Source organism: Empidonax traillii, unplaced genomic scaffold (assembly GCF_003031625.1).
Source record: "Empidonax traillii isolate 1590-97213 ecotype Southwest subspecies unplaced genomic scaffold, ASM303162v1 scaffold449:size826340, whole genome shotgun sequence".
NCBI classification, from domain to species: Eukaryota; Metazoa; Chordata; class Aves; order Passeriformes; family Tyrannidae; genus Empidonax; species Empidonax traillii.
The window spans coordinates 356,218-374,459 of NW_020955642.1; the positions used below are offsets into that span (position 1 = coordinate 356,218).

General features: G+C 39.5%; 1 long non-coding RNA gene across 1 annotated transcript in view; it reads right to left on the bottom strand.

Moving 5' to 3' along the window:
- Positions 1-7,865, bottom strand: part of LOC114063068 — an 8,496-nt gene extending 631 nt beyond the window's left edge. Inside the window, exon 1 of the long non-coding RNA XR_003572496.1 lies at positions 7,699-7,865. This is a non-coding gene — a long non-coding RNA (uncharacterized LOC114063068). The remainder of the gene's footprint in view (positions 1-7,698) is intronic.
- Between the last annotated feature and the right edge of the window lie 10,377 nt (positions 7,866-18,242).

The following is an 18,242-nucleotide window of genomic DNA, read 5'->3' on the forward strand; positions in this document are numbered from 1 at the left end:
TTTTTTTTTTTTTTTTTTTTTTTTTTTTTTTTTTTTTTTTTTTTTTTTGTAGCCTGCATATGCTGTACTTTGTAGTCATCTCTGGTCAAGCTTTCATATACAGCATGGAGCTAATGAATTACTTCTGTATTCAGTCACTTAGACTTCATGAATCAGTCATCTCCTCCTGAAAACTGCTCTGGTCTGGATCTTTAACTAGCGTAAATTAGCACTGTGCCAAGAGAGAATTGAGGTGATACAATACTGTACAAAAGTCAAGGACCCAGTTCTGTATTTCTGTCGCACTGTTATATATTGCTGTTTATAAATGCTACAGATCCTAAGGGTTATATAAAGTAGATAATCTACAAAAACAAATTTATTTTTTTCTTCTTATTTATGAAAGCTTTCCCCTTTGTTGGCAAATCTATTGGCCTAAGACAGTACCCTGTGAATTGTGCGATTTGAGTAATGCTAATTTAAGTGATTTGTGTTTATACTTTAGGAAATAATAAGAAATATAGAGATTGGAACACTTTTTTTTTTTTTCCATTAGCATAATCTTTGTTTCTAAAACTTGTTATGAACCTACTTTCTCCTTTTCTAGTAACAACAGTCTACTTCAAACCACAGGCTTTTATTCCTTGGAAGCCTTTTTCAATTCTCCAAGCAACGAAGTTAGAATGCACCTTTGTTGAACCTCTGGTGTGTAACACACCAAGCACAAAACCATGGCAGTGCTAGTAGAGTTAGCCAAGAAAAACAGAAATACAGAGGGAAGGAACCAAATAGAGATCCCCTATGTATCCTGTTCTTGCCTTTAGGCAAAAGTACTGCAAGCTGCTTTGATACCTCCATAACAGTGTGTATGAAATATCTCATGTAGGGCTGGGCTCAAGCCTAGTCTCTGTTCATTTAAATGTCTAAATATCATAAAAAAGCAAAGACATTTAATTGCTGGAGTATCTAAGAAAGTATTTGCTCACTATAGTTTCTCTGATAGCAAAGTTCCTGCCATGGGAAAGCCCCTGCTCCCCCCTCACGTCCAGAAGGCTGCTGCTGGCAGCCTTTTCTCCTTCCCTTCTTCCCCATCCCCAGGCCCTGCTGCCCTCCCCTATTTTTGCCTATTTTATTTCTTGTATGTGGTCCAAGACATAAGATAATCTCTGACATCTTGCTGTACTATTCCTTGAGGACCATCATCTCCAAAACCAGCATTACTAAGGAATCCATTTTCCCTCTGTGTTAGTGGTCACCTGCTGCAACTTCAGCATTAACCTGAATGTCAGGCATTCTTGTGGCAGGGGAGAATGGGAGGGTGGGATAGAATAGGGTCAGACCTTTGCCAGAGAGGTGTGTGTTTGTTTGAAGACTTAAGGAAACTGAATACTGGGATTGCATTCCTCCCAACTTTCTGGAGGGGAATATTAATATCAGTAAGAGACCATTGCTTCAGGGAGGGGACTGGAAATGTTAATAGTTATTGGTCCAAATTCTCTCTCACTGGACTCCACAGACATTACTAAACTTAATCTAGGGAGGAATTTTGTCCACTGGGTTCAATTTAAGGGTGTAATATGATGCAGTGTTGGGGAAAAAAAACCCCACATCTATTTGGTGAATGTATTTTTGGGACGTGTCTGCTAAGTTCAGAGAGTTTGAAGTTCATTTTTGTTCACATTAGTGTGACCACAGCTGGAATGTCATCCTCTCTTTTGGTTTCAACAGTTACAGAAAGGGCAGGATGCAACCAGAGAGTCAAAATAAGGCTGATGATGTGAGGATCCTGAGGATCCATCCTGTAAGGAGAGACTTGGAGGACTTGGGGAATTGAATTCGTGCCATTTACAGTACAGGTGGCAAAGAGGGTGCACATCCACACTCTAAACACGAGAGTTATGCTGACATTAAAGTGAAACAACAGCATAAAGGCATCAAGGTAAGGAATTAGAGGATGGCTAAAACTTGAATTTTAGGTAAAAATTTTATGGAGCAGAAAAACTTGATGTATGTTGAGTCCCATAAACCTCAGTTTGTCAGGATAGTCTTCTGATACTGGAGCCAGAATTAAGTAGAGGTGAATCTGATGGACACTGTTCCTCAGTGTGTAGTACTTTCAAGTGAAATTTAGCAGGTGTTTCTTTTTTTCCTACGGGACTATATCCCATCAACCTTACTCGATCAAATAGTCTCCCCCAAATTGGGGGGACAACCTTTGTGAAAAGGCAGAACTACTTATTCTACTGGTGGCACAGACCTTTCCTGATATATAATGGCAAAGAAACAGAGGATTTATGGCTGTAATATCATCTGACTTCTGTATCCAAAATTTAAAACATGAAGGATAAAATATGCTCTCTCTGTTGGAGAAAAAAGGCAGAGGAATTACATTCTTGGCATATACGTTGGAAATGGCAGCACTGGTGAGATTATATCTGTTATCTTCAAAATTGCTTTAAACCAGAAGCTTGGGTAACAAAGGACAGAAGTTACTTTCATATTAGCATATACGTCATGTTTAATCAATCAAAAGAGAACTGTAATTACTTTACTCTCTTCTTAGCTAACTTTAAAGAAAGGAAGTCATGAACCTATAAAGTAAATGTCATCCTGTTTAGATAGTTATAGTTTTATAGGTAATTTGTTGCAGATTTTATGCAGATAATTTATAATTATTTCCTTTCATGCTCATCTCTTAGCCTGGAGTCCGGTTTTTACACAAACATAAGGACTGCAGATGCAGGGAAAGTATCAATGAAATTACCTAATTTTTTTCCCAGATTTGGTGCACACATTTACAAGTTTATCAGCCACTGTGCGGCTACTGAACTTGGCAGCAGTTTGAGCTGCATATGCAATATCAAAGCAAAAAATCAAGTGGTGGTAATAATTAGTAGGCTTGGTTAGATGACCTATGGCTTTCAGGAGGTATTTGCATGAGACAGAATTAGTCTCTTCTTTCAGCCTGAGCCTTTGGTGTCACTTTGTGTTGGATACTTTGCAGTAGGTGGTTTGCAGTACATCACGCTGCTGCTGTGAAGGAAACAAATTGCACAGTCAGTTGAGCCGGGCACTTCAAATTGTCAAATGTGTTGAACTGCACATACAGCAGCAAGATGACTGTGTTTGAAAATAGTCTCAAATTGCCACAGCTGCTTGCCTTTAGCTTGTTTCCCACCACAAAATAGTCTGTATTTTCTGCTTCATGGGTAAAACCCCGGTGTTGGAAAAACTCTGAAGTAGTCCTGGGAAGCAAAACAGAATGTGTATTTACACAAGACAAGATTTGTTACAATTGCTTGCTGGCATTATAGGATAATTTAGTTTTCTTTTGCTCTTTCGAAACCTCTTATAGAGTAAAGAGGCAGAACACTAGTATTCTTAAATATTTTAAAACATTAAGCCAAAATGTGGATTTGATTTGTTATGAGTATTGGCAGTCTGACTGTTGACCATGCTTTCTCTTCCAACCTGCAATAAATTCAACAAAAAATATATTATTTCATCACTCACCAAACTGGAATGATTAAAATATGCACCAGGGGAACACTCCCAGCAGTGAGAGATACCGATTAGACTCTAAAGCATTGCATGTCCTTTACATTGCTGAGACCCCAAGCACAGCAATCCCAGGGAGGGCTGGCTAATAATATGAATGCTTCAGAGCTGGAGAGCTGGCATCTCGATCTTCAAGGGCCAAATGCCAACACAAACCTATCAGACTAGTAAGATGAAGGTAGCATACAAGTAGCAGTGATATAGCACTCTGTCCACCTGCCTCTGCCCCCTTGGTCTAAAACACTAAATAGGTATTTACATCTGGGTTGATTAGCAAAACCTTTGCCATGAGTCTGCAGTGAGGCTTAAACTTCTGTTTCTGGATCCATAGGGAAAAATGCTTAACCAGCTTTAACCTCTCTGCAACAGCTCCCTTCAGGCTGTTATGAAACATGAATTCATCTGACCTCTTCAAGGTCTGTTTATATCTTCCTGTCTGTGAGATCCAGTCATTCCTTCCTTCAGCCTGCTGCAGACAAATGAATATCTCATGGTACTGTCATATAAAAAGCTACTTAAAACGTTTCAAAGCCAAAAGGGCTGCTAGTTTATACTCTTTGAAAAATCAACACAGTGTCTAAATAGCTCCATAATACAGAAGGCTTCTACTACTAGGATTTATTTCTTTCCAGCTTGGTGGGTTTTTTATTCTTTTTGACCAATATGTTATCTCAGTTAACAGTATTTTTCATTTCTATAGTAGTAAGGATTAACTTCCAGCCAGAAAATGATTCAGCTGTATGTCCAATTCATTACATTATGGGACTGATTTGTCAAAAGTATTAAACTCTAAAGTCCAAGAGCAGCACATGATACCTGGGAGTCAAACATACATGTGCAATAGGTCTGGTGGCCAAATGCAAGAAACCAGCATTGGCAACACGGAAAAAGATCATGGCCCTATCCACCAGCTTCCAAACAACGGATTATTGCCAAATACAGGGCTGGACTGTGAATGAAATTATTGAATTTTGCAGCTATTGTGCTTTGACCTTGACAATAGGAGCCAGGAGAGGTGGATCCTGTGCTTGACCCTGCTGGGGGCCATTTATTATTGCTCCACTCCAGTCTTCTGCACCACCTCTGCACCAAGCCTGAGCTGCGAGTGCTCAGCAATTCTGCAAACTGGGCATAGATTGTATCTTTTTGTGTTACATTTGCTGGACAGAGGTGATTAGGCTGATGTCTATCTGGGTACTGATATGCTGGATGGGAGAGGAGGAACGTTGAATCTAGGTTGCCTTGACGTGATGATAACAAAACAGGAATAAAGGCAAAGGACAGGATAAAAATATAAGGCAGGAGTAAAGTGTGTTTCTATTACAGGAGGGTAAGAGTGTGAATGTGCAACGAGGTCCTTCCTTTCCTACCTTTGAGCATAAATCTATCATTCTGGTCCAGTCTAGGCTGAGTAATTGAAGAATGCTAATGAAATATTTTGAGAACTGATGGGAGGATGTAATGAATAATTCCACACATTGTTAAGAGGACAAGATTGTTGAATTAGAAATAGTCCAAATCTAAAATTTGGGAAGGGTGGAAGTAAAAGTGAAGCTTATCTAAGTTTACCATAGTGTGAGGAGATAGAGTGGTTGGAGAAACCATGAGAAGCTGTGAGAAGAAAACAGGTTAGAAAAAAAGAAAGGTTGAAGAGGTAAGAAGGAGCAAAGTGAAGGAAGGAAAAGTTATCAAAAGAAAATACAGATATGTGGGGGAAAAAAAGGCAGAAGGAAGAGGGAGAGTGAAAGCTCTATATGATGAGGAAGGAGAAGGTACTGGTATATGTGGCAAGGAATGCTGGGCAGAGCAAACCCCTGGAGCCTCCTGGCTGCTCCTAGACCATCAACCACCCCGACTCCTGGCGTCTGTGTCCACAGGACTGTCTTAATTTCATTTGTTATCCCCCTTCTATCAACAGTCTATCACCAGTCTTAAAGAGCACTCAACATCTTTAAAATAATCAATAAAATTCAAGACATAACAAAATTTGAGGAAAAAATGGAGTTAAAGTGGGATAATTCAATTAGTAGCAAAAATTGCTAAATAACCAAGGACTCAGAAATTTTACAAATACTTAAGAACCAAGAATGCAAAAAAATACCATGCTGATTACTTATATATTCAATATAACCCCACATATATATTTAGCTTAGGTACAATGACATCATTATCACCTTTAAACTTATTTATATGTAGTAATTGTCTCTTGTAAAAATCTGTTGTACTACCTTAAAACAAACCTATTGACTCTAACTTGTGGATTATTAAGCATGAATAGTGAAGGTCCTCACAATAAAAGAAGCATTATTTGAATACAGAAAGTACTTCAAATATTTTTTATGTCTTTTTTTGTTTGTTTGTTTTCTTTTGTTTTCTTTTTTTTTTTATTCCGGTTGTGCTTTTTTGACTAGAATAGCTTCTTGAATTCTTCCACCATTTTACATCTTCCCCTGCTATAAATCTATACATTTTTATATTTTCTACAATTTCTTTGGGGGCTGTTTCCTTTGTAACATATGAGAATATTTTAATTTGGTTTTCTCTCCATTCCAATCATTTGGGGTTAAATTTTCTCTAATAGCCTAATCCCAGTCCAAATAAGTTTAATGAGAAAACTCCAATGTGATAAAATGGAACCACATTTTCCCTCTTAAGCCCACACAGCAGACTTTTCTGGCATAATTGTGTCGTTCAAGGGTAGAATGAGGTGTGATCTGTGACTGGCATAAGCAAAATCTCTCTAAGTCGATGCAGGTAAACTGGCAAAAATACCCCATAGTCATTTCCATCTTACTTTGTTTGGCAAGATGAGAAAAGTTATAGCATCAGCAGTGGCATCTTGTTGCTACAAGTTGCTTTTCCAGTATAATGGAAGGATATTTCTATTCCAGAAAGGCCTCCTAAGTGTGGGCCTGGACTGAATTACGCTCATGTAAATCGAGACTAATTCCAATGCAGTCATGCAACAAAGGCCATGTTCACTCTTGGTGTCTGCCTGTGAGCTGGAAGGTTGGCTGGAGGAAAGGCTGCTGCAACTCCCTGTGCTCCCTGAGCAGAAATAAGTCCCCTGCTCTCCATCCAGGCTGCTGTAGCTCTTGCTCAAGAAGACATGGTGTTCACCAGGCGTCCAAACTCCCCAAGTGCAGAGCCAAGGCACTCCAAGTGACAACCTCTTACAGGCATACCCGTCTCACGTGCTTTCTGTTATGCCTGTTTTCTTTGATCTCCTCTGCCTGCAACAGAGGAGGAGATCAAAGAAAAGCTGAGCTCTGCCTCTTATCTTTGCACTCCTGTGTCTTCTCTTTCCTTTTTTCTCTTTATTTCTGACAATTTTAGGGGAAGCGAGACACAGAGGGAGCTCTGCTGTACAAACCCCAACCTTCACCCATACCAGCCCAGAGCTGCAAGGAAACTCTTGCACTATTGCCTGAAGCAGGTGACCTCCAAAAAATGCTGGAGGTGGAGAAAGTGAAGTTTCTTGGTTTACTTTCACAGGAGCAGTATCTCAACTCCTATCAAGGACATCAGGGTGCAAGAGAGCATTTAATAATGCTGTAGGCAGTTCCTTCTGAAGAGTCAACTGTAGACCTAAAAAGTCCCACTGATTTAGTAAGTGAGTGCAAAGCCTGTGCTTTTCTAGAGTAATAAAAGAACTTCTGAGCTAATGGTATTACACTTGCAAAAAAAGCAGAAAATACAGTCATGCTAAATAGCAGCTGTTCTGTGACAGCTGGAGGAGACCTAACCAAAGCCAAATCAGTTCAGATTTGTCAATGTCAACAGTGTTTTGCCCTTAACTCTCATGCTTTATACATCTTTTCATATGTCTTTTCTCATTAGCCACATGGAAGAGACATTATTATAACATTCCTACCTAGACTGTCTTGATCTTTCGAATTGTCCATTATCCATAACTTCTGAGTGAGAGAAATTACTGGAACTTAAAAAAAAAAAAAAAGCTTACAAATCTTGTTTTCTGCTTTGAGGTTCTGTATGCTCACAGGACTGATCCTCTCTTCAGTTTTTCCAGGACTGGGGCTGTTTGAACTTCATTCATTTCCCCTAAAACCTCCTGACTTGAGGAATGTGTGTCTGCATATCTCTACAAGTAATGTCTTAGCTCTGGTACAGGGGATGCATCAGAAGTCTGATTGCCCTCACCTGCTGTGTTTTAGGTCATAACACGGAGGACACGAACTGGAATTCTGTTGGTGGGAGCTCATCTGGAGGAGGCAGTCCAGGAGGCCAAGCACATTCCAAACACTAATTGCAGTCACTGCCCAGAGGAAAAGCTGAATGGTGGACATTCAGCTCACAGGAATGGTACAAAGCCAAACCTCGCAGTCACCTGGTGTTCTCTGACAGCCACCTGTTCCTCTCTGCAGATCTGCTCCTATTGCTCCACAATGACAGCTCAGAGCCCCAGCACTCTTTATCTGAGAGTCTCAGTTCCTCCTAAGTGGCAGAGCATCATTTCTGAATGTCAGCTTCTTTCTGAATATGCTGGGCTCTGCATTTTAATATTAATGACTGGTCTCACTTTGGGTTTTTCTAATGCTTCTGGGTTCATCAGGTCAATTTCAGGATCAAGAGCTGCATAAAAGTTATACTTTTTTAGGAATAAATTAACCAGCACATTAAAAAACAAAACAAAACAAAACAAAAAAAAAATCAAACAAAAAACCAAAACCAAACCAAAACAAAAACAAACAAATGAACAAAAAACCCACACTACATTAGTTTGTGCTGGTGAAGGATCCAAAACAGAACTTCACCACCTTTGCAGTTATATGAATAAGCTTTTAAAAGATGACTGCTTGTCGGAGAGCTGGGATGCACATATTAACAGATTTTTTTCTCTCCAGTGTACTGCTTTCATATTTTCAGTGGCAAATGAACTGAGACTTAAAATGAATGAGCTGTTTAAGAGTGACATGTCTCCCCTTGCACCTGCATATGTTGATGGCTATCAGTGGAGCTCCGTAGCCAGAGTTTCTGTAGCTCTGATTCTTGTACCATGATCATTTTCTTTAGTAATGCATTTAGAAAGCACTAGCAGCCTACCAGTGCTGCCACTCAGCATAGCAATTCCTGCTAACCCTGAGACATCCTTGTTTATTGACTTCATTGTTCTTCAGAGCAAACAAGCATCATGTGTAATTCTACCAATCTTATTTATCTTGATTTATGTGATTATGCATATGGTGCTAATTCTTGCCTTCAGCTGTGTTTGTTCAAATTACACACCCTTCCCTTAAAAATGCTATTGTACCTTTGGAGATTGATCTCTTTAATTCCATGTTTACATCCATTTTCATGCTGTTCAGTTGACTTCCTTTTTATATTTCTAGAGCAGGAGCACTTGCTATACACATATACACACGCCTTGAATTTATCTTGCTATCATTGTCTGTCTTTTAATACTCTTCCTGAATTTTTTAATCTGAAATATGAATAACAATTTAATGCCTTCTGGAAGGGGAGAAGGGCTTCCATAAAAAATATCATATTGTATGAGTTGCATGGCAAAAGGATTTGTGATTTGAATTATTACTGAACCTCGCTGAGTATCCTTTCATAATCATTTGCATTTATAGTGCTATAGGAATAGGGACTTTATGTAACAGCTATTGCATCAGAACCCTGTGGTTTTGCGGTGGGCTGTGGAAGTCAAAATACTGGACTAGTTCAGCCCATTAAGGAGGATTCTTTGAAAACATTCTGACAGCCTTAATCAGGTTTTTTGTTTTGTTTTGTTTTTATTTTTAAAGATAAACTCATGCTTCCTCTCGACATCTGTCAGCAGTTTGCTAACCAGCAGGTATTGGCCCTCACTGGTCAAATTCTTCAGTCAGTTTTGTTTCTCTGTCTAAGCTTGTACACACCTAGGACAGCTGTGTGTGTTACACTTGAGTTTCAGTCTCTCAGGTAATAAAGCATTTGTGATCTAATTTCAAGAACAGCTGAGATGACAAATCCTCTGCTTATCTTCTAAATTCTCCATGGTCCTGTGTGTTCACTCTGCACTTAATTCAGTTCCTGAAGGTTTCAGTGACAAAACTCTTAGAGCTTGTGAAGGAAAACATCCACAATTGCTTCCTTGTTTCCAGTGGAGGTAGGTCCTCAGATGGTTGTCCTATGGAGTAATTCCAACTCCACATCTTCTCACCCTCTCTCTCTCTATCCAGTAAACCTGTTGACATCTTAGTTATGTGTCTTCTCTTACAGTTTATGTTCAATGAACTATTTTCCATTTATTAGAAGACTTTTTCAGTGTTGTTGCATCCTTTGAGATTTTCTGTCAGAGTGATCCAGGCTTTTTTTTTTTCCAGTGCATATAGCTTATATTGGATTTAATGAAATGTGTGTCATTTAAGTAACCCAGATCAGCACCATATAGCACAAACATTCTTATGTTTGTAAAACATAGTTTGTTAACCAGGCATCTTACCAGTTACACCTTTGCTAATGAACATACCAGGAAAGCTCTCCCAGTTCCTCATCTGGCAGGTTTTGGTGTCTACCTTGATAATATTTGTAGAGTGTTAGAATAAAGGAACATCAGGGCAGGGAACCATGACTTTGGTAATGGTCATATGAACCAGTAGTCAGATTTTAAAAAAAAAAAAATTGAAAACTGAAAACTTTGGACTCAGCTTTCATTTTTCCAGTAGTCATTTCTTCTCACATTTCTTTTCACTTTTTTTTTAAATTTTTAAATACTTAGGTAAACAACTATTTTACTGGAAATGAGATAAATTGGAAAATTTTTAGTAATCTTGACAATTAATGGTATTGCTTAAGAAAAGGGTTCTTCAGCCTCAGTGAATACATCCCCAGAACACATTAATTGCACATTTACAATCACACTTAGAGGACCTGCCCATTACCAATCCTTGGCCTGTTTAGTATGGGTACAATAATACAGGCTATACAAGCAGATGGTTTTTACTAAATTAGAATGTAAGAGGGGACTACATCGGTTTAGCCTCAGTGAAATAGATAATTACTTTCATTTTAACATTTCTTGTGTTGTCTCATGTTGTGTGGTGTTGCACAGTTATGATAAGATGCGTTTTGTTTGCAGAAAGTCTTGGAGCTCGCTTCACTCTTGGGGCCGAGGTAGGAGAGAGATTTGATGTGAGTATCCCCTGTGCAGCTGGATCCGCAGGAAGAGCCCTGGAATTTTAGGGAGTCACTTTAGCACTTCCCCCACCCTACTTTTCAGCAATAGAAAACCCAAAAGCTGCAAGAGGGAGAATCTATCTTCCATCTCTGCTCTTTCCTGTATTTTCTCCTACTTTTCTTCTGCCTTGTCTCCAAAAAGCCTGTGTTCTACGACACGTATCTCTTGTGCTGATGTGCTAGAAGGCAGAGCTGTTGGTTTGTTGGGGTTTATGAAGGGGATGGAAGATTGCTCCTGTCTCTGATCATTTTGCACCAAACTGCAAATGCAGGGGAAACCTCCCTCAAGGAAACAGTGAAAGGGTTCTGTGTTGTGAGCATTGTGTCTGCAGCTTTCCTCTCATGAGTAGCCCAGCTGAAGTCAACGCAGGCACAACTTACACCCATGTTAAGCATTCACAGGATCAAGCAGGATGAAGACAAAAAAGCAGACAAAGCAAAGGGGAGCGAGTTAGACGTACAAGTGCAGTGGTCAGGGTGATGATAGGCACACATGTTGTTAGTTCCTTTCCCCCTCCCTCCTGCCAACCACTAAAACAAGCAACATGTGATAGGGGGAGGAGAGGGGTAAAAATCTGAAACTGTACTGGAAAAACCCCCACCCATCTGTAATAGATTCATATTTCATAGGTCTTGTGTAGGCTTCATTTATACTCTTGGAATTAATTCCTCTCTATTAAAGAGCCCTGTGGTCCATTCTGCTCCATTTCAGCAGAGTGGAAAGAGGTGGCAATAGTCTGAACTGCAGAGCACTGCAGTCTCCTCATTTAGGGAGAGAGAAATATTTCTTTTGGCAAGCAGAGGTGTGCCTGTGCTCCAAGGTCTTAGGTGTACTTAGCAAGGATGGATCAGTAATGATAACTACATTTGAATTTCGTAAGATGGTTCAGCTTTACAGTAGGTGTTTCTCAGATTTGGAGCAAAAGCAAATATGCTTTCAATTTCCAGTGAAAATGAATTCTGAGAAAGATCCGTTTTAGTCAATTCTCATTTCACAATTTTGATTTAACAATTTTATTTTACTTCTACATCATCTGTAAAGCCTTCCAGGAGCATATTACTGGCACGATACATCTGGTATAATATCACTGAAATCTTCCTTTTTTAAAGTCTTAGTTTAAAGGATATTCTTATTCATTACTGCTAAAAATCATCTTCACCTCCTTTCCCAGATCAAACTCTCTCTTGTTTTGTAGTAAGACAGTAGAAGAACAAGTACTTGACTTCACAAGTAAGTTTCTCTTTACACTTACAGAGTATAGCTTTAGTATACAATTTTGTGGAGTGAGAGAACATTAAAATTTTAGTAGCTTTATTCTGAAACAAGGCTTCAAGCACAGATGTAAATAATTCAGCACTTGAAAGCTCCAGTATGGCATAATAGTTTCTTTTGTGCCTTGAATTTGTATAGGTAGACATGAAAGCAGATATTAAGAGGCTCTACCCACAGCAGTGTCACCACGAGGCTGAGCAGTGGTAGGTGAGCCACGGAAATTCCCTGTCTGGTTGTCTGTAAAATGGGGATAAGCTATTCATTTCTCTGGAATGCTGTGATCCTCAAATAACGGATGATGTGAACATCTCTGTTGAAATACTGCATCATTAATTTTCCATTGCTCTTTTTCCAGCATTTGAAGACATTTAGATCTATGATGGTTCAGACTTTAAAGCTACCAGCCGTACTGCAATAACTGGTTTCAATTTCTCTAAAAAATCTTCTTTCCTACCTTCTTTCAAAACTTTTGCAACTTGAGCCTCATATGCATTCTTACAAAAATAATTGATTATGTTTCCTGTGTTTTGCATCTTCAAATAATGTCAGACCATATTCAATAATTAATTCAAACCCAAGAAGAGTTCTCTGTCCCCTTTGTATTTTGGAAGCAGGTTCCTGGATGTTGTGCTGTGAGATATAGACCAGGAGTCTTGACTGCTCTGTCACTCACCCAGGCAATAACAGCTTTGATCCCCTTGAGAAAATAAAGCAGAATTCAGAACTGGAAGTTTTTGACAATAATTTTGTACAAAAGTAAGGGAGTATACAGTGACCACAGTTCTTAAATTGCTGGGTTAATGCAGTCTTCACTCCATATTTTAAGCATTCATTTCAATCTGAAATGACATAAGACAGTTGGTGGACTTTTTGTAGACTTTTTCCTGCTATCAATAAAAAATAAAATGCAGCTGATTGGAGGTTGCTCATAAAAATTAAAATACTTTAACACATATTTTTAAATAGGCATATTTATATACTCTTTGTACAGATAACACTGTAATAAGCTACAATTTCCTATGAGCAAAGATCTTCACACAGTCCAGCAGTGGGCAAATATTAATGAAACACATCATCCAAGGAATGTCCATATTGTTTTAAAAGCTGTCCACAGTAATGAGCTCAACATAACCTTTTACCCCTCAGATTTCTACAGAGTGATCCACCTGGCAAACAGTTAAGTCCAGACCATAACTGCACAATACAGCCTGTAAGTGTCAGCATCTTTTCCTTGCAAACTGTGCGTGTGTGCGTGCGTGCGTGCGTGTGTGTGTGTGTGTGTGTGTCTGAGCGCAGGTTTTAAAGACCTTGCCTAATCACACCTCACTTATTTTTAAGTAGAACATGTGGTTTAACTTTGCACCCACTTTTCTACTAGAAGACTAAATGTTAACACCCAGGGGCACCTGTCTTAGATTAGTGAATAGTTTACTACAAATGATGAACCAAACTGATGGGATTATACTTGGTTCAGAAACACAAAACTGAGTCAAAACAGGCTTTTGCCTTTATTTATTTATTTCAAAGTACAGAAGATGACACTGAAACAAAGGGAAAATGTGTCTATAGTGCTGTAGCTAAAAACCATCTGACAAGTTTTGCTGACATGTTTTCTGTGTGGAAGGACCTGAAAATCTCATGTCCACTTGACAAGAGCATTTTTGTCATTCCACAGTGGCAAAACAAGTGCAAAATGTGAAGTGGTCTGCACATATGGCCTTAGAGGGCACTGAGGTTTGGTGAGGGTCAACTTTTTTTGGATCTGGGTAAATTTCATGGTCCCAGCTGTCCAGATGATTTGCAGAGGACACCAATATACTGAAGCAACCTGCTGTGAATCTTCATCCAAACAGGTTAATGCATGGCAGGCACCCTGTATGGCTCTCAACAACTTCACAAAAATAAAACAAACTTTCACCAGCACTAGCTACCTTGAGCTTTCCTCTTCTTGTCTTCTCATTGACTGGGTATAAATTACATGATTCTCCCATGATCATCTAGGACTCTCTTCTTCCATAAATATCAATTAATTCTCAACAGTATTGACAAAGAAAGAGTTATATTTTTGTGGATAGTGTGTTTTTAGATGCTGAATTAACAGTCCAAGTACTTAGGTACAGCCATGATTGAATTTATTTTATTTTTTACAAATTTAATATTAAAAAGGCAACAGTTGATTTCTTTCTTACTGCTTTCAACCACTGGTCAAATATACACATGTATGCCTGCACATATATTCATACTAATACACACATGCACACACACATACCACATTATTACTTTGCACTTAGAATGGTAACTCCCTTTTATCTCTATATGTATCTAAAAAATTATTTTCCCTTGTCTATCCTCAACCTCTGCTTATCAATGCCTCTTTGTCTGATTAGTGTTATCTGCTGCTGTGGAGAAAATATTTGGGGAGGGGGGAAGTGGAATTAATAGAGATCAATTGGTTGCTTTTTGAATTCCTTCATATTGCTTATTGCTCTGCCCAGTGAACCTTTCTCCTTTCCCAGGGTATTTTTGTGGTTTCAAATACTGCAGCAGGGCTTTGTCATTTCTTTGGAATGCAAACTGCATGGTTGCTGTAATACTGTTGCTGTCATGTTTTCAAACCTCTATTTTAGATGTCCTTGCTGACACAAATTGGAGTAATTTAAGAGGCAACTTAAAAATAACTTATTTTTCTGTATTTTATTATGATCACTTAATTGCTGATTCACAGACATGAGTGGAGCAGCACCATCAAACTCCTGCCCTTTTCAACCTTGTAGTCACATGGGACCCTTGGTATTTCACTTCATGCTAAAAAATGGTATCGTTTGCCTTCATATTTGATTATCCAAGTACAGGCTATTTTTCTGACAAAGGAAAGCTCAGTATCTGATTGTGGGTACACAGAAAAATAAGATAAAAAATACTGGCACAAAACTGGACTTTCTGAAACACAGGACTACACCTCATGCAGTTAATAATAATAAAGTAACCCTGGGTGAATTCAAATATTCTGCCCCGTGTCTTGGCACAGAACATTGAGTGGCTCTTGGTGACAAGCTGGCAGGCACCATTCCACTGGTGACTGGGAAGGGATGGAGCCTTCTTCCGGATAAGTATGATTGCCAGAAGATCCTGTCACCCACCTCTCACTTCACTCCTCCAACTCCCCCGCTCCTCCACCACATCACAGCAAAGCCTCCATGGCACCAGCAGAGAAGTGACCTTTTATCCTAATTCCTCGTGCTGTTTCACTGAACCTCTCTGTGCATGGCTGGGTGCCCCCTGGGAGAAGTGAGTGTGAAACCATTCCTTGCACACACTCCAGGCTTTCTTGCACTGATGAAAAATACTGCACGGGGCTGCTTAACGCACCAGTCACGGTTTGTGTCTCCGGACACGACCCTTCTCAAAAGCATATGACTGAAATGGTTGTTTATTGATTGCAGCTCTTTGATAGGGAAAAAAAAAGTCAAAAATAGACTATGAATGTCAATAAATACAGTCCGGGAATTGTGGATTATTAGGGACATCAGGTTTCCAGCAGATGTTCTTATCCTGTAACAGGAGCTGATTTAACAAGTCTGCTTACAGCTGGCCTTGGAGCCCTATGGAGCTGAGTCAGCAAACCAAGCTTTGTGGGCCTGAGTCTTCTCTTACCCTTCACCATCGGCCATACAAATAAGCTTTAATGATTTGAGAGAGGCTGAATTCGTGCTCAGCACCTTAACAGAGAGTGTGTGGTGGTACTGTGCAGGAGAGGCTGAGGAGAGTGGTTGTGTTGGTAAATTTAAGATGCTGATTTACTCCTTCTGAGGAAAAGCTCCCACTTTGTGAAAACAACCCATGTGTTGAATATGGCTGGAGCTGCATTTGCAATAAGATGCCTGCCCTGCAGCTGTGAAACCTGCAGGTGCATAAATCTCTAACGTTTATGATAAAATCTGTGTCGCAAACATTTTCTTATCACAGTGGATCAGGGAGAGAAGAAGGAGGGAAGGCTGAGGAAAGGCCGCTGACAGATTTGAGCTGCTTGGGAACACAGGCCACTATTTAAAGAAGGCATCCAAGTCCTGCTCTCTCTGGAGCTGGTAATAATTGTGCCTTTTGCTTCCATGGGAATAAGAGCAGGCCTTTGCCTGGCAAATGTTTGCATACAGCCCAAATCAAGTCATTAGTTGCCATGTGTCCAACCTGTATTTTAAGGCCCTCCAGCTGAAAAGTCCATTTGCATATTTATCCCAACCAGGAACATGGTAATTAAGTCTGTGGCGTTTTACACAACCCCGAGGAAAGTCTGCAATTCAATAGTTCAGAAAGACTCCCGCTGATTTCAATGGGGTTTGGAGCAGTCACACACTCGGAGGCTGTTTACTGGATCCCAGACAATCCCAGTACTTGCAAGAATAATCAAATTAAAACTTCAAATTATCAACGCCTCTGCCATGTGAAAATACCAGCTCCACCTTTTAGGCGAGAGAAAAAGCATTACAAAAGGGGTGAAGCTTGTCCTTTGATATGGTCTACTCTGTATTGCTACACGTTACACAAGTTCACCCAGCATTCGCCCTTGTCTCAGCCCCCAGCAATGCAGCTCATCCCTGCCCAGAGAGGGGTGGGAGAGCAGCGAGATGGGCTTGGACCTGAATAATGTGCAAGGCTGTCAGCACAGCAGGTAGGGGAAAACGATTGTGCTGGAGATAAACACAAAGGCTTTAGGCTGCCATTAAAAGACGATCTTGTTAAAAACAAACTACTATAGCAGAAGGATACTTGAAAGGCAGATAAGTCTTCCACGTGGGAGGAAAAATGTCTATGGTAGGAAAAAGACATTTAGTAGAAGTGAAAATCCTTAACTATGCTTTATGGAAACTGGTCAAAAACAGTTCCTGCATCTGGAGTTTTACTTTGTTAAAAGAAATATAACAATCTTTTGTGTGATTCAGGAAAAAAACAAACAAACAAAAAAAACCCAGCATGAGCTGAAATTTTAATTGCACCCCTGACTGCAACTGGGCTTTCTTTTTTTTCATATTTTATTTATTTATTTGTATTTGTATTTTCAGGAACAAATACTTCTCTGCTGTAAATCTCCAGAGTCTTTTTGATTTCAGTGGAGGTGTATGTCACCTCTTCCACAACATACTAGTGAAGCTTGCATCCTTCAGCAGCAGCCTAATGCACCACTTGTCTGGTTTGGTTTAACCACAACATCTTCTATGCAGTTGATAATTGTTTAATTTACATTAAACTGTGTCAAAACCCATGAAATATTGTCAAATATGATAGCCATCTTAAAAATAAATTGAAAATATTGAGCCATTTGAAAAGTGGCTCCAACTTCAGCCAAGGTTTGTGCACAGCAATGTCCACACCCTCTGCCAGCTCCTCTCCCTCGCTGGCCCTCGGATCATCTTTGCCAGGTCGGGTGGGCTGTGCAGGGTAGAGGAGATTTCATGGCATATTGCATTGCTGAATGAAAGGGGGAGGGAAAAAGAGGCCTTGCAGAAAGAGAAGACTGACCTACAGGCAGCTAAGGATGCCTGAAAGAAACAAAGACACTGGGCCTGAATTAAAACCCCATTGAAGTTGATGGAAACATTTCAATGGGCCTTGGATCAGACCTCTGCAGTGAAATGAAATGGAGAAATAATGAACAGCTTTGGAAACAAACAAATTGGGAAGTGGTGGAGGGAGATGGCACGTCTGTATTGAAAAGAAAGTGGTCTGGCAGGGAGAAGAGGGCCTGTGCAGTTGAGAACTCAGATAGGGATTGGCAGCTCACAGCACAGGAGCTTGGCAATGACCTGAAAATACTGAGAGAGAGATTTGTTTGCTTTTATTTTGTGTTATGTGGCAGCAAACAAGGCCCAGAGGCACACAAGAGAGAAGAGTGACTGGCTGGCTGACTAGAAAGCAGAGTTAGTGTGTCCAGACAAGGGGACCCATCCCAGGGGATCTCCCTTGCCCCTGTCCACTTCTTGCTTGTTTTAACCGGGAGTTCATTTTTGGCCAAGGAATAACTTACCTTGAAAATAATACATTCAAGGCAGGTCCTCATGTAGCAAACTGTGAATGTGACCTAATAAATTCTCAACTGCTCAGCAAAACATCTAGGGTGGGGTTTTTTCCTTTTTTTTTTTTTTTTTTTTTTTTTTTTTTTTTTTTTTTTTTTTTTTTTTTTTTTTTTTTTTTTTTTTTTTTTTTTTTTTTTTTTTTTTTTTTTTTTTTTTTTTTTTTTTTTTTTTTTTTT